This window comes from Rhododendron vialii, chromosome 1a (assembly GCF_030253575.1).
Source record: "Rhododendron vialii isolate Sample 1 chromosome 1a, ASM3025357v1".
NCBI classification, from domain to species: domain Eukaryota; kingdom Viridiplantae; phylum Streptophyta; class Magnoliopsida; order Ericales; family Ericaceae; genus Rhododendron; species Rhododendron vialii.
Window position 1 is genome coordinate 38,003,274 of NC_080557.1, and position 12,199 is coordinate 38,015,472.

Consider the following 12,199-nt stretch of genomic DNA (forward strand, 5'->3'; position numbering starts at 1 on the left):
CGTACCTTTTACCTCTAGGTTTACTCTGTTTATATAGACATTAGTATGCTTGGCGCCCAAGCATCCTTATTGCCGTAGGATTCCCAACTCGTATAGGAAACCCAGGATATCAAGGATTCTCGTTTTCTTTATCAGTTCATTAAAAAAGAGTCCCTTTGGGATTCTTTTCCATTACTGGCCGAACATCCCACTCTCATTGGGTATCTTTCTCAGATCTTATATTCTCGGGATCTTATTCCTTAACAGAATACCACACATTCTGGATTCTTTCAGAATGTTGCCTATGCTCTAATACTCGACTGGAGTTCTTTCCTTGTTCGGCCAACTCGTTGCCGAACAAATTTCCTGGACCAGCTACTTCACATGTAACTTGAACCAAACGTAATCAGAATGTCTCTATCTGCCGAACAGTTTAGCTTACACCATTGACTTCTCTTGTCATTGGCCTTTTAATTAGCCGAACAGACTGCATAGATTAAAGACTTCCCACGTCATTGGTCCATATCGTTGTTCACCATACTGCCCGGCGATAAGTCCTGTCTTACTTACCACGTGCTCCCAAATATCACGTGTTCGGCAACTAAATGTATGTGCTCGGGAATACCTCCTTACAATTGCTCCCCAGCTTTATCTTTTTACCACTGTTCGGGGGCAATATATGAAGCTTAGAAACAAAATTTTATTTAGACCTGACTCTTCTGATCTCATGCAGTCATAATTTCAATATTTCATTGATGCCTTTTGGCGCCTCTGTCATTATACCATTTCGGGGTAAATGACTCCACGTGGCACGTTTCGTATGCCTATCATTAATTTCGAACTGACGTTCTTTGAAACGGCGTCAGAACGGTCTTTGCTTTCCGTTACTTTAACCTGTAACGGCGTAAGAGGAGACGTTTCGTCTCCGTCTCTTGCCCTTAAACCCCTAAAAGGGCTCCTTTTGGGTTTTTACCCAAAACTTAAACTCGCTCCTTCTCTCTCTAGAAACCAGGTGAGAATATCCCGCCATCCGCCATTGCCGTCGTCTGCAAATTCGGTTGCATTCCAGGAAATCGTCACAGTATCTTTGTAAGATTCTCGTTCTAACTCCATTTCTTCTGCTTAGGTTTCCATCTGAGATCTCATTCTCAGATTTTAGGTCATTTTTAGGGTTTCAGTCGCGCCCATTCTTATTTTTATGTTTCCTTCGAGTATATCCATGGCGGATGAACATGATAACCCTCCTAGACCCAGTAAGTTTAGGAAGCTCTGTGATACCCCTGCTACCATGGCTGCATTTAGAGAAAAATATAACTTTCCTGAAAACGTAGGGCTTGAACTTGCTCCATTAGGAGCGGATAAAGATGCTGGCTCTTGGGACAGGATGTGTATCCCAATTGTTGCTATCGTTGAGGGCGGGGTCCGTTTCCCCCTACATCCACTACTTCGCCAGATTTTAAACTGGTACCGTCTTACACCCATGCAAATTTCAACCAATGTTTTCAGACTGATAATGGGGACTATAGCCCTAAATTGGATTCTAGGGACCCAATTAGGAATCTGGGACATCCAATGGTGGTACAGTATAGTACTAAACCCCGAGTACAATACTTACTACTTCAAGGTTAGGAGGGCAGACAAACGTTTCGTACTCAATCTGCCAGATTCTGCTCGTGACCACGAGATCGACTTCCTCTATGTAACCGGAGCATTCGAGCCTTTAGGGGAAGATGGCCAAGTGCTGGGGCTCCATTGCCCCCACATATGGGGCTATCCACGTATGCTCTTGCTTTTATCTTTTGCAATTCTTCGTTTACTGCTTTCTCATAGCTTTTCTATATGTCTAACTTTGTTTTTTCAATTCGGATCTCGCAGCTGAAAACACTAACCATCGTCCCAGACGTGTACCGAGCAACATCCGAACAGAGGACATTAACAAGGTCCTTAAATATATAGGCGAGCCTGGTACCCGAACAGCAGGTCGGGGCCGGAACGCTGACGTGCTGCTAGGTTACGACCCTTCGTACAGAGGGGTCATTGACAGAAGACTTGCCCACCCCAGCACTAGTGCTGCCTCTACATCAACTGCTCCTCAGCCTAGGAGCACAAGAGCTAACGCTGGAGTAACAATAGCTGGTCAACTGGGTGAAATCCCTATTTCAGAAGGAGTTCCGTTGCCTCGAGTGAGAGTTCGAAGACCCTCACGGAGTCAGGCTGCCTCTCAACCACTATCCGAACAGCCAGCTCCAAGCCGTATAACTAGCCAATCCTCTTCTTCAGGTTATTCTCCATCTCCTCCTAACTCAAGCACTATGACACGTCAGCCCTTAAATCTTAGCTCCCTTCTCACCGTCTCTTCTCGGGGACGGGGATCTGGTCGGGTAGCTTCCACAAGGAACGCTCCTCCTGTACCCCGTCGTAACAGAGGAGGTTCTACCCGCTCCACTTCATCTCGTGAAGTGGATACTACCGTAGAGGCCAGTGATGCTCACAGAGACAAACGACCTAGGTCAGAAGACCCAACTGGTACTGCTTCTCAAGCAGATACTGAAACACATCACCCTGTTTCACCAATTACCCAAAACCTTCCTCAGACGTGGACTCCTCCATTTATTAGGGGAGACCGTCCCGTTCATGTTGGGGATAGTGCTAGTTCATCAGAAACAACACTTGCCTTGGCTCAAGGGTTGCTGCTTCCTGTTGATATGCAGAAAGAATCTGGATCTGCACCTGACCGGCTAGTGTCCACTGGACTCGTCAGTGGAATTAAGGTAATAACAAAAACTGTTCCTCAAACAAGTTTCAAACCTGGTATTATACTTGATTACTAACTCTCTTTGGTAACCCATAGTTTATTCAAAAGATGGTTGTACTGAGTCAAAAATATCAAGAGGTTGAACAAAAGCGCAACAGGCTGTTGAGAGATAACACAAGGCAACTTCAATCAATGACAAGGCTGGAGAGAGAGAGAGAGACAAGGCAAAGGCGGAAGCAGCAGTGACCAAGGAGAAGCTGGAAACTACCGAAGAGAGTCTTAGCCAAGCACTATCCGAGATTGATAGTACAAAAAAGGCAGCCTATGAAGATGGATACCAGAAGGGCTTTGACGCCACAACGGCAAGTTATGTTGAACAGATGCCTGTTATTCAAGACCAAATCTGGATCGCCAGTTGGGAGGCCTGCCTAACCAAATTAGGGGTTGCCGAGGATTCACCCTTCTGGGTTGACAACGATCTGCCTAATACTCGTGCTCAAAGTACTCAAGATCCAGTGGAGCATCCTGAAGATGATATTGATCTACAGATTGAAGAATTTGCAAATGTTGAAGAAGACACGGCTACTGATGTGCACCCTGTTCAATCTCCTGCTCGGGACTCAACCCTGGAGCCTATTAATTTGGAGGAGAATGCAACGGATGGTGATGCTTCAACGGAGGAACCAGGCAGAACACTTGTGGATGTCCAGAACCTGGATTAATGGTTTGGTAAGTTTGCTTGAAAACTCCCTAGAAACAATTTGGCTGGTCCTACGTGACCATGATACTTAAGCCCTGCGTGGCATCAGTACTTTCTCTATTTTGATAACACAGGTATTCGGCCCTTTGTGGCATAACTATACTTTTGCTCGGCTTCCCTCGTTTGTTGCATCTGTTCAGATGCAAGTTAGTTTAATCTAAGTATTTCGTACTATTGATCATCATTTGTTTTGCTTGTTTGCATAAGTATTTCGTACTTTTAGCAAATCCTTCAAACATGATTTCTTGTACTGTCTTTAAGTTTCACGTACTTAAAGACTTGTTTAAGTTTCTCGTACTTAATCCCTATTTAAGTGTCTCATACTTAAATAGTTATGGCTAACATATACTCGTTATGCTTTTAAGCCAAGCCAATTGTTCTATACAAGTAATTCATATGTTTTAAGTGTCTCGTACTTAAAAATATGTTAAGTTTCACGTACTTAAAATAGTTGCAACAGACTGTGTACAAACAATCATACAAGTGTTTCTTAAGTTTCACGTACTTAAGAACAGACATACAAGTGTTCTCATACCTTATAACGTTTAAGTGTCACGTTACTTTAAAAAGACGTACAAGTGTATTCATACTTGTTATAACTTTTAAGTGTCACGTACTTAAAAAAGACGTACAAGTTTTTAAGTTTCACGTACTCATGAATTTCTAAGTATCACGTACTCAAAAATACTTGTGTTTGATAACGTTTAAGTGTCACGTACTCATGAATTTCTAAGTATCACGTACTCAAAAATACTTGTGTTTGATAACGTTTAAGTGTCACGTACTTAAATGTATACCCTGCTCCCCAATACAAATAAGGGAAATTAATCTCGTAGTTCGTATTTTTCAAACAAATACCAAGAACACAACAGTTATACTAAAAAGTGACTTTATTCTAATCTGTCAAACTCAAGAGCGCGTTATTCGTACCCCTTGCAACTAGAATAATCAAAACTAGAACAAGAGAATTATATTCGTAATTCCCACACAATCACGTAGTGCAAATCTAAAACAAAACCTAATGCTTCTTTTAAACAAAGAATTTTCGTAGATTATGGACATTCCAAGGCCTTGGAAGTGGATTACGATCGAAATCTGCCAATTTGTAGGCCCCTATACCTACAATCTCGGTTACTCGATAAGGGCCTTCCCAATTGGCCCCCCAACTTGCCTTCATTGGCCACCTTGGTGTTGCCGAGCACTTTTCGTAGTACGAGATCCCCAACACCAAACTCTCGAGGGTGAACATGCTTGTTATAGCTCTTCATTAGCTGCTCTTGGTAGGAAGCCAGATGGACCAATGCCCTTTCTCTCCTCTCTTCGGCGAGATCAAGCTCGATTTCAAGGGCCCTATCATTGCCTCCACTTTCAACCAAAACGGTTCTGTTGGTCGGCAGACCAACTTCCAGAGGTATAACAGCCTCTGTTCCATATGCCAATGAATAGGGGGTCTCTCCCGTAGACCTCCTGGGCGTTGTTCGGTGAGCCCATAAAATTAACGGTAACTCGTCTGGCCATTTCCCTTTGGCTTTGTCCAGCATTTTCTTGATCCCATCAAGAATTGTTTTATTGGAAGCCTCTGCCTGTCCATTACTTTGAGGGTAGGCTGGAGTCGAGTAATAATTCCTTATTCCATACTGAGCACAGAATGCTTTGAATTTCTTCTGAAATTGTGATCCATTGTCTGTAATCAATGAGTAAGGGACCCCAAAGCGAGTGATAATGCTTTTCCACACGAACCTTTCTATCATAGGTTCAGTGATTTTGGCCAGCGGTTCTGCCTCAATCCACTTAGTAAAATAGTCAGCTGCCACAAGCGGGAATTTTCGATTCCCAGTTGCTTTGTGTAGTGGACCCACGATGTCCATCCCCCATTGAGCAAACGACCAGGGAATTGTCAAAGGCACTAGATCCTTGGCGGGTGTTCGAATCATTGGTGAGAATTTTTGACACTTCTCACAAATCTTCACATACACCTTTGCATCCTCTTGCATGTGTGGCCACCAGTAGCCTTGGGTAATTGCTCGGTGGGCAATGGATCTGCCTCCAGCATGGCTCCCACATGTTCCCTCGTGGATTTCATGAAGAAATTTTTGCACCATCTCAGGATGCACACATAGCAAATATGGGCCTGTAAAGGATTTCCTGTATAACTTATCCTCTGGGGACAGCCAGAACCGAGCAAATTTGATTCTTATCTTGTGAGCCTTCTTTTTGCCAGAAGGGAGTATCTCGTCTCGTAAGAACTCCATGATTGGGTCCATCCAACTTGGTCCTTGGTTCACGTCCAAGACCAAGTCTACACTCCTCCCAATGCTCGGCTCATTCAGATATTCTACTGCCACCTTCCTTTTGAACTCAGTTGGTACAGCTGCAGCCAACCAAGCTAATGAATCTGCATGTGCATTCTGTCCAGAACTTATCTGTTCAATATATACCCTTTCGAAGGTATCAAGCAAGTCCTTGGCTGCCTGTACGTAGGCCACCATCTTTTCATTTCGAGTTTCGTATTCGCCGGACAGCTGATTGACAACAAGCTGTGAATCACAATACACCCTAACCCGTTTTGCTTTTAGGGTCTTTGCACTTTTTAATCCAGCCAAGAGTGCCTCATACTCAGCCACATTATTTGATGCACTAAACCCTAGTCGAACAGATAATTCAATCAAAACTCCTTCAAGGGGAAAAAGGACAACCCGAATCCCTGAACCAGTATTACATGCTGATCCATCAACGAATAACTTCCATTCTACAGGATCCTGTTCGGCTGAAGACTGAATCTTCTCGGGAGACGTCTTGGTCACCTGTTCCTTTCTCGTAGGAGGTAGGGGAGCTACCGTGGGAGAAAACTCTGCCACAAAATCAACCAACACTTGGCCTTTGATTGCCGTGCGCGGCTAATAATCGATATCATACTGGCTTAATTCGACGGACCATGTCGAGATCCTTCCCGAGAAGTCTGCTTTTCGTAGCAGTGATTTCAATGGAAACTCAGTGTAAATCACAACTTTGTGACTTTGGAAGTAGTGTGGCAGTTTCCTTGTGGCTGTCCTAAGTGCCAGATACTTCTTCAGGTTCTGGAAGGCTTGTTCACACTCTGCTCCCCATTCAAATCCCTCCCCCTTTTTCAGCAATTGAAAAAAGGGTTTGCACTTGTCACTTGACTTGCTGATGAATTTGTTAAGTGTTGCAGCCATTCCAGTCAGTCTCTGGACTTATTTAGTGGTGTTAGGACTTTGTAGCCTCTGTAGGGCTGTAATTTGATCAGGGTTAGCCTCAATCCCTCTCATGGTCACCAAATGGCCCAGGAACTTTCCTGAACCAACTTCAAACGCACATTTCGAGGCGTTGAGTTTCAGTTTGTACTTCCTCAAGATTTCGAAAGCTTCTTTTAAATCAGCTATATGCCCTCCTTTATCTTGACTCTTTACCACCATATCATCTATGTAAACTTCCATAGTCTTTCCAAGCAACTTCTTGAACATGATGGTTGCAAGTCTTTGGTATGTTGCCCCAGCATTTTTTAGCCCAAACGGCATAACACTATAGCAGTACAACCCTCGTGGTGTGATAAACGAAGTCTTCTCTTGATCAGGGCCGAACATAGCAATTTGATGATACCCTCGATATGCATCGAGAAAACTCATTCGCTCATAACCAGCGGTTGCATCAACCAACTGGTCAATTCTTGGAAGAGGAAAACTATCCTTTGGGCACGCTTTGTTTAGGTCTGTGAAGTCTACGCAGACACGCCACTTCCCATTCTTTTTCTTCACCACAACGGTGTTGGATAACCATTCTGGGTAGTAGACCTCGCGTATCGCTTTAGCCTCCAGTAAACGATCGACCTCTTCTATTACTGCATCCACATGGTGCACGGCTGCCCTCCTCTTTTTCTGAATGATCGGCTTATGTTGAGGATCAATGTTTAAATGGTGACAGATCACATCTGCATTCACTCCGGGCATCTCCTCTGGTATCCATGCAAATACATCAACATATTCCTTCAGAAATCTTATTGATTCAGCCTTTTCCTCTGCTGGTAATGATTCCCCAATTAAAAAATATTTCTCAGGATCAGTTTTGTTGATCTGAATCTTCTCCAAGCCTTCAACCGCTTTTTCAATCGGACTTCTTCCAACATCCTCGATAGTTGGTTGATCTGGTACTTCTAATGTACGAACATGGTGGACCTTTGGGGCTCTTTTAATGATGGAGATCAAACATTGTTGAGCCATTTTCTGATTGCCTCTGAGCACTTCAACCCCATTCGATCCTGGGAATTTTACCATCTGGTGATAAGTCGAGGAGACTGCCCTCATCTTGTGCAACCATGTCCTTCCTATAATCGCGTTATAGGAAGAGGGAACATCGACTACTAAGAAATTCGTCCTCAACACCACTGACCCAGCCTGAACAGGTAGTGTTACCTTTTCAAGGGGCCAGACTGCTCCTGCACCAAAGCCGATCAGGGGTGTTGTAGATTGCTCTAAATCTGTTTGGGCCAACCCCAGCTTCTTGAACGCACCGTAGTACAACACCTCTGTACAACTTCCTGAGTCCACAAGAATCCTCTCAATGTCATATTCCCCAACTCGTAGGGTTACGACCAATGCATCGTTGTGGGGTATTTGGACCTCTCCTAGGTCATCATCAGTGAATGATATGCTCTCCTCGCACACATCATTCTCTCGTCCTCTTTTGTTTCCCAGACGCATCACATGCTGATCGTGCTTAACTTGCCTTTGTAACAACCTAACCTCATTTCTCGTATAAGGTGTGGCCAACCCATGTATCATGTGGATTACTCCTTTAGGGTTTTGCTCGTAACTCAGCTCTATAGCTTTCCCTTTCTCCTTAGGATCCTCCTGGATAAATTCCTTGAGATAGCCCCGAGAGACCAAATCATCAAGGTGCCTCTTGTACATCTCACAGTCCTCGGTCATGTGACCCCAATCTTTATGGTAACTGCAGTGTTGATTCGTAGCACGTTTTGCATCATTGTCTCCGCCTAGACTCGGGGGCCACTTAAAGTATGGCTGATTCTTTATTCGATAAAGAATCCTGTATATTGGTTCCTTCCAAACCGTAGTGATAGAAAAGAAAGATTTTGGGTCAGGAGCTTGCTTATCTTTGTACGGCTCTTTCTTAGCCTGCCCATATTCCCTTCTCTCTCTATAAGTCTTGGGCTCTGGCTTATCCACCTTTTTGGCAGGTGCCTTCGGCTGTTCGGTAACCGTCCTGCCATCCTCACGGAGTATGTCATCCTCCATTCTGGCATGTTGTTCTATTCGTTCCATCAATTTAGCCAAAGTGGCTACTGGATGTTTATTTAATGAGCGACGCAGCTCTCCCCGAACAGGCAAACCAGTCTTGAAGGTGGCAATTGCATACTCCTCACTGCAACTTTCAATCTCGTTGAAAGTTTCCCAGTACTTCTTTGCATAATCCCTGATCTGCTCGTTCTCCTCCTGTTTCATGGTGGATAGACTCTCAAAGGTCTTTGGGCCTTTCTGCTCGTCAGGAACCGAGCAGTGAATTCCTCAGCCAACTGCTTTCATCCTCTTATGGATCGCGGGCCTAGTTTATGAAACCAGGCTAAAGCCACCTTGCCAAGACTGGAGGGGAACATCTTGCATAAGATGGCATCATCTCCCTCGTGCATGAACATAGCCTGCTGGTAATGCTGGATGTGAGCTACGGGATCCGTATTTGTTTCGTAAAGTATGAACGTACCGTGCTTCACTCTACTCGGTAACCTAGCCTCTTGTAGCCTCTTTGCAAAAGGGGAGGCTGCAATGTTACTTAGGGCCTTTCGTGCTGCTTCTCATGCAGTTACTGTCCCATCCTCATGTTCCTTTGATTTGTGAGCCGTAGCCTCGACCCAATCTGCATCAGGCCTCTCGTACCTATCTCGATGATGCTTCCTTTTTTCCACCTCTTCTGGGGTGGAACTTCGGTCTCTGCTCCTCCTTTTTCGTGAAGAAGCCCTTCTCACCGCTGTTCGGCTTCTACTTCTGCTTCTCCTTTTGTTAGGACTTCTGCTCGTTCTCCTTCGTGAATGAGTCTGCTTATGGATTACTAGCGTCCGTCCGTCCCTCTTGGAATGCCTACGAGAGAGTCCAGAATCTTCTGGGTGCTCTCGTACCCGCTGCAACTCCTGTATCTCATACTCTCGTTTCTTAATTAAACGAGCATACTCCTCGATTTCCCTTCTCTTTTTATCAAGGACTTCATTATCATTGTGTATACTATTTGAATAGGTTACTGACTCATCCCTTCGATGAGACCTACTCCTTCTCGTGGAGCCAGTAGCAGCTTTATCTTCTTTTTCTCTGGAGTTATCCCCGTTATGTCTACCAGTGGGCTTTCTCGGAGCACCTGGTGGGGATTTATCTCATCCCCCACCCAACTGGTCCTTAGGACTAAATGGTGTGACTGGATCTTGTTCCATCATGATTACTTTTCAGAAAAGTATGTTCGTTTCCCACAAACGGCGCCAATTGTAGGGGGATGAAAACAATTGATGTTTCGAATCACCTTGAATTGCAACGGCTTGTTTGTGCCTCTTCACCGGAACCCTAATTCGTCGTCAAAACCCTAATCTGCAAAATAGACAGGGGGTGAGCGCACCTTTGCCTCTCGTGGCAAAGGCCCTCCGATGCCAAAGTTAGTATCACGTACTAGCAATCAAACCCTAATTATCAGTAGGAAAGCAATATAAAAGCAATGTATTGCGTACCTTTTACCTCTAGGTTTACTCTGTTTATATAGACATTAGTATGCTTGGCGCCCAAGCATCCCTATTGCCGTAGGATTCCCAACTCGTATAGGAAACCCAGGATATCAAGGATTCTCGTTTCCTTTATCAGTTCATTAGAAAAGAGTCCCTTTGGGATTCTTTTCCATTACTGGCCGAACATCCCACTCTCATTGGGTATCTTTCTCAGATCTTATATTCTCGGGATCTTATTCCTTAACAGAATACCACACATTCTGGATTCTTCCAGAATGTTGCTTATGCTCTAATACTCGATTGGAGTTCTTTCCTTGTTCAGCCAACTCATTGCCGAACAGATTTCCTGGACCAGCTACTTCACATGTAACTTGAACCAAACGTAATCAGAATGTCTCTATCTGCCGAACAGTTTAGCTTACACCATTGACTTCTCTTGTCATTGGCCTTTTAATTAGCCGAACAGACTGCATAGATTAAAGACTTCCCACATCATTGGTCCATATCGCTGTTCACCATACTGCCCGGCGATAAGTCCTGTCTTACTTACCACGTGCTCCCAAATATCACGTGTTCGGCAACTAAATGTATGTGCTCGGAAATACCTCCCTACAGACTCGCCACGATGTAAATGAAAATGTACTATTGTATGCCCTGATATGCTTTAAAAAATGTGCAGATTCTGCTCTTGAACCAGAATAAAGCTCCAATAGTTCTAAAAGATCACTCACTATCTGGTAAAACACCAGTCAACAGATGCAAAGAGAACAATAACGGTTCCAAAAAACCTTTGTCCACTTATAATACACGAACACATCAAAACAAAAACATATCAATACCCTAAAAGAATTCCAGGTTTCACATCACTAAAACAAACGAAATCTCATTATGGCACCAAAATCTCATTTTTGCGGTGGAAAGTCGGTCCAGCTTGTTGGGCTAATAATTAAATGTACTTAGAGTTTATTGTTTAATTTTCGGGTCATTTGGGTTGATTTTGGAGATTGTTGTAAAATAAGGTCGAATTACGGATTATCTTTTTGAGGTTTGTTCGTTTGGTAGATGACCGTTTGGTATTTTACTAATGGCCAATCGCTTACCTATGGTTTCGACCTAAAGTGCTGCTGTTGTGCTTTGCACGAAAATATTGTGCCTGTTGGATTAAAACTTGATTAGAGTAATAACCCTATTTTCTACAAATGAGTTTGGCATTTGCTAAGGTGAAACGACATAATATAGAAGAATCGGAAATAATTTTGCAATGCAAATTGGGGGGGCCCAAAAAATGATCCAGACATTTGTTCTTTTTTAACATGTGTCAAGTACCCACTGTGGAAAACAACGAAAGGCGGATGGTAAGCCGAGTAAAGTGGGTAGACTTGGTAAAGGGATGCGTCGTTCAATATTCTTGGATTAACAGTAAAGGAACTGATGTAATGAATATTGCTATAAATACAACTCTCAGTTGAAGGTATTTCTCATTGGATTACGCTACAAAGAAGGTAAGATAGATGTTGTCAGTCCTAATTCATGGAAAATACTAAAATTAGATTTCTACAGCAAAAACAATACAATAAAATTCAGGATTGCTTCATATCAAACTAACCAAGTACTTCACTCCAAAAAAAAAACTAACCCTAGAACGTCAATCTAACAACAAATCGACTCAAACACTTGGATACTTTGAAGTGCCAAAGAGGCCAAAGATGGAGAATAGATGGATAAATTTCTCTCATTGCTACTGTAATCTACGTTAGGGTTTTAATACCAAACAATCACAATCGATCATTGGCCCTAATTTCAACAAAAATAGTAAAGCAAACCAAGACAATTTGGAAAAGGGCCAAATAAACCCTAACCTGCGGATCCAAAATTTTTTAAAAAAACCCTAACCTGATTTCTAGGGAACGGCTGTAGAGTTCAGAAGCTTCAGCATAGTCCCCCTCTTCGTCAGCTAGCGATTTACTGT